General features: G+C 44.3%; 1 long non-coding RNA gene across 1 annotated transcript; it reads left to right on the top strand.

Moving 5' to 3' along the window:
* The first annotated feature begins 3,521 nt into the window (after positions 1-3,521).
* Positions 3,522-3,809, top strand: LOC142049322 (uncharacterized). Its single transcript, XR_012657681.1, has 2 exons — positions 3,522-3,608; positions 3,734-3,809. It is a non-coding gene; the product is annotated as an uncharacterized LOC142049322 (long non-coding RNA).
* Positions 3,810-5,057: the final 1,248 nt, after the last annotated feature.

The raw sequence follows: 5,057 nt of genomic DNA, 5'->3' as shown, positions 1-5,057 counted from the left end.
CAGCTGTTATTGCAGACTTGGAGTCTTGGCAAATTATTTTTAGGACGCATTCTCCATATAACTCTCCTGTACGGCCTGTTCGCAAACGTGATGGTCGATAGTGCCTTACAATTGATTACCGGCATCTTAATGCCAGCACTGCACCCGTAACAGCAGCAGTTCCTAATGCAAATCTAACTGCCACTCTACAAGCAGCTGCCCATAAATGGATGGCTGTTTTAGATATCAAAGATATGTTATTTATGGTCCCCTTGCAAGAACAGGGTAAATCCCGTTTTGCATTTACTTGGGAAGGAGTACAGTATACCTTCAACAGACTTCCCCAAGGTTACAAACACTCCCCTACTATTGCTCATGGAGCACTAGCAGAACTTTTACAGAAAGTATCAGTTCCACCAGAAACCCACCTCTACCAATACATAGATGACATTCTGATTGGGGGAGACTCCCCAGAGGCAGTAAGAACAGCAGCCACCTCTGTATGGGAAACTTTAAATAATGCTGGAGTAGTCATACCACTAGACAAGTGTCAGGGACCTGCCCAAGAAGTAAAATTTCTAGGAACCTGGCGGATTGCTAGTAGTGCTTCAATTCCACCTGATACCTTGGAAAAGATAGAAGTTTTACAGCCTCCCCAATCCAAAAAAAGAACTCCAACAAATGTTGGGAATGTTAGGATATTGGAGGAAACATATACCTGGATTCTCAATTATAGCCAGACCCCTCTATTCCCTCTTATGGAAAGAAAAGGTATGGGAATGGATGGAAGAGCATAACAAAGCTATGAAAACCTTAATGAATGAACTGTGAACATACCAATCCCTTGGGCCTGTACACCCCTCTGATCCTATCATTGTAGAATGGGAATTTGCTGAACATGCAACCTATTGTAACCTGTTTCAGACTGGCCCTAATGGCTGGAAACAACCTTTACTGTTTAGTTCAACTGCATTTAAAGAGACAGAACAATGATACTCTAAATGGGAGAAAGGGCTTTTATCCTTAGTTAGAGCTGTGAAACAGGTTGAGAAAATACATCAGGGACAACCTATACAGACTAGAGGACCATTTAATTTACTAGAGGCAATCTTAAAGGGAACTGCTCCTCCAGGAGGAATTGCCCAAAAACCCACAGTGAGAAAATGGTATGCTTACCTAACACGAGTTGCTGAGAATATGCAATTAACTGAAGGACACACCAAAGTTTCCAAATTACAGACACCTGTAAATACTGATCCTTTAGCTTTGCAGCAACCTTTCAAACCTTCCCCAATTCTAGATGCTCCACCCTTAACTGAGAATATGCCAACTGAGGGTGTTTGGTTCACAGATGCCTCAGCCCAAAGGATAAAAGGGAAACGGCAATATAGAGCCATGGCCCTTGACATCACCACTGGCAAACAGGTAGTAGAAGATGGAGAAGGTAGCGCGCAGGTAGGAGAATGCAGAGCTGTGGTACTTGCTGCTCAAAACAGAGCAAAAGTTATATATGTGGACTCTTATGCTGTTTGGGCAGGTGCAATACAATGGCTCTGTCAATGGGAAACCCTAAAATGGGAAGTGAATAGCTCCCCAGTTTGGAGAAGCAATGATTGGCAGTTAGATATAGCCAAGAAAACACCTTTCAAAATGGGATGGGTGAAAGCTCATGCTAAAGATGACCAACCAGCTACAAAGTGGAATCAAAAGGTGGATGAACTAACTAAGATTAGGAAAGTCACTATAGATCCCAATTGGTGCCAGCTAGGAGAATGGTTACACCTCAAGTTAGGACATAGTGAAAAGGATGCCCTTTGCAGCACAAAGCCAAGGCTGGTTCCTTGACAGAAAAGCATGTGAAACCATACTTACCAAGTGCCCTCAATGCTGACTCAGATTGCAAACTGATCATCCTGATAAAGCACCACCTCTGCACATTAAAGAAGGGAAAACATTAGGGTCTACCTGGCAAATCGATTATATTGGTCCTTTAAAATCATCTGCTGGGTATAGATATATTCTGACGGGAATAGAAGTAGTGTCCGGACTTTTAATGGCCATTAGGTGCCAAAAGGCTGACGGGCAAAACACCATCGGAGGCCTTTCCTCATGGTTCTCAATTTTACCTGTTCCTGACTCTATTCAGAGTGATAATGGCTCACATTTTACTAACAAAGGAGTACAAGAATGGGCAAAACAAGAAGGAATAAAATGGGTGTTCCACACTCCATACTATCCACAATCTAATGGTATGGTTGAATAGGTCAATGGGCTACTGAAAAGATATCTTAAGCCACATGAAGGACAATGGGACGTCTGCCTCTCAAAACACCCTACACCAGCTAAACAATAGATATGGTCCCTATGGAAGTCCAGTTACTCCAGCTTGAGCTTTCCTGATGGCTCCTTTAGGTAAACCCCTAGATAACAGGCATAGCCGGTCTTCAATGAAACCAGGACAACCTGTCATGGTAAAACTACCATCTATTGGAACTGTACCAATGACTCTAACTAAACCACAAGGAACAATGGCATGGGAAGCTATTGACAATAGTGGAGCAGAACATAAAATCAGTGCTAGATGGATTTATTCTGTATCATAAAAGGGGTAACCTGTTCAGCCTTCCCCACCGAGACTTTTTTTCCTTCTTTCTTTTACAGGAAATGATGAACCACACTAATGACACCATGAGAGCAACTATTATACTAGACACCGGCATCTTCATGTCAGCAAGCACAGAAAACAGGAAAATAAATCTCTTCTTACAGTCCATCATGATGGGGAAGAAATACATCAAGTAATGGAAAGAGTTAAAAGGGATGGAAAACATCAGTGGTGGGAAGTCCTGTTTGGATGGTCTCCAACAGCAACTGGAGTGCTGAACCTGATGCTGCACCCCATCATGATTTTAATGACTCTTTTTATATTATACTTATTGTTAAATATTGTTTTATACATCGGAGTTTGTAGAATGGCTAAACAATTTATACTGTTGCAAGCCCCACCCCCCCATATAATGTTGTCTAACAACATTTAATGAAGCTTTAATAGTTATGGAGGTTGTCCAACCATGAAAAAAATTCCCTCAAATTACTATTGGAATGTAGCATTGTCTATTTATAGGCACAGAGGCAAGAGGTGACCACACCACCACTTTGTGGTCATGGGGTGGATTGTGGTGGTGCAGCCCCCTGGGCCACTCTGGGATCCCAGCACAAGCCCTATTGTAGTGTTACCTTAGTCATAATGACTTGGGTGTCAGGCAATCTCTGTCCACACTTGGGCTATCTGCTGCCTGACTTGTGTACCAGCGTCATGACCAGAATGTAAAATACTGACCAAAGCCAATCATCTCGATGCTATAACTAGCAATCCAAGAGGGAGACCCTTTGAGCTCTCTGGGACCGCAGTGGGATGTGTGACCCTGTATCTCCCTCTGGGCTGGGACGCCTTTCAGAGTAGATTTCACAAGGACTGAAGGATCATCTGCTGACAATTTCATGAGGACTCAAAGGCCTGATTTTGCGAGGTTTGTCAGCCGTGTGTTGATGAATGCCAGCACATAAAAGCGAATAATTTATGAAGCTCATGAAAAGGGAAATTTTATTCACAGGTTAACCTTGGGGATGTGTGTGTGTGCAATTTGACTATATATATATTATCCCTATTCACATACACTGTTGACCAAGTCTGAGACTAAGATTGGACCTAGCCACACCTAGACTTTTCTCTGAAAGAAGTTTAGAAAGCAAGGGGGTCTATTCTGAACCTCGTGACTCAACAGGAGGGTCCTCCTTATCCCCTGCATCCACAATCCCTCTGAATCATTCTGTGTCAAGTATACCTCAATTTTCCTTTGTGCACTTCTAGGCAAGTAATAGAGTGAACCTTGACATTCTCGAATCATTAAGTTGCCTGTTGACTGTAAAAAATTCTATCAAATTGCTGTTTTAAATTGGCTGATGCTATTAAGAATTATACAACCTAATACTGTGGTCTATCTCAAAAATATTACTAAATCTTAACTTGCTAACTAAAGCTGTGTAACAAAACATATAGAATCATAGAAAGGTTTAGGCTGGAAGCGACCTTTAGAGGTCATCTAGTCCAACCCCCCTGCAGTGAGCAGAGACATCTTCAACTAGATCAGGTTGCTCAGAGCCCCGTCCAACCTGACCTTGAATGTTTCCAGGGATGGGGCATCTATCACCTCTCTGGGCAACCTGTTCCAGTGTTTCACCACCCTCGTAAAAAAATTATTCCTTATATCCATTCTAAATCTACCCTCCTTTAGTTTAAAACCATTACCCCTTGTCCTGTCACAGCAGGCCTTGCTAAAGAGATTGTACCCATCTTTCCTGTAGTCCCCCTTTAAGTACTGGAAGGCCACAGTAAGGTCTTCCCGCAGCCTTCCCTTCTCCAGGCTGAACAACCCCAACCCTCTCAGCCTGTCCTCGTAGGAGAGGTGCTCCAGCCCTCGGATCATTTTTGTGGCCCTCCTCTGGACCCACTCCAACAGGTCCAGGTCCTTCTTGTGCTGAGGGCTCCAGAGCTGGACGCAGTACTCTACGTGGGGTCTCGCCAGAGCAGAGTAGAGGGGCAGAATCACCTCCCTCGATCTGCTGGCCACACTTCTTTTGATGCAGCTCAGGATATGGTTGGCCTTCTGGGCTGCAAGCACCCATTGTTGGCTCATGTCCAGCTTTTCCTCCACCAGTACCTCCAAGTCCTTCTCTGCAGGGCTGCTCTCAATCCCTTCATCCCCCAGCCTGTACTGATACCAGGGGTTGCCCTGACCCAGGTGCAGGACCTTGTACTTGGCCTTATTGAACCTCATGAGGTTCTCACAGGCCCACCTCTCCAGCTTGTCCAGGTCTCTCTGGATGACATCCTGTCCTTCAGGTGTGTCAACTGCACCGCTCAGCTTGGTGTCATCTGCAAACTTGCTGAGGGTACACTCGATTCTACTGTGTCATTGATAAAGATACTAAATAGTACCAGTCCCAGTACGGACCCCTGAGGGACACCACTCGTCACCGGTCTCCATCTGGACATTGAGCCATTGACCACTACCCTC

This window comes from Phalacrocorax aristotelis, chromosome W (assembly GCF_949628215.1).
Source record: "Phalacrocorax aristotelis chromosome W, bGulAri2.1, whole genome shotgun sequence".
Classification (NCBI taxonomy): Eukaryota; Metazoa; Chordata; class Aves; order Suliformes; family Phalacrocoracidae; genus Phalacrocorax; species Phalacrocorax aristotelis.
This window is presented reverse-complemented; position numbering and strand designations above follow the sequence as displayed.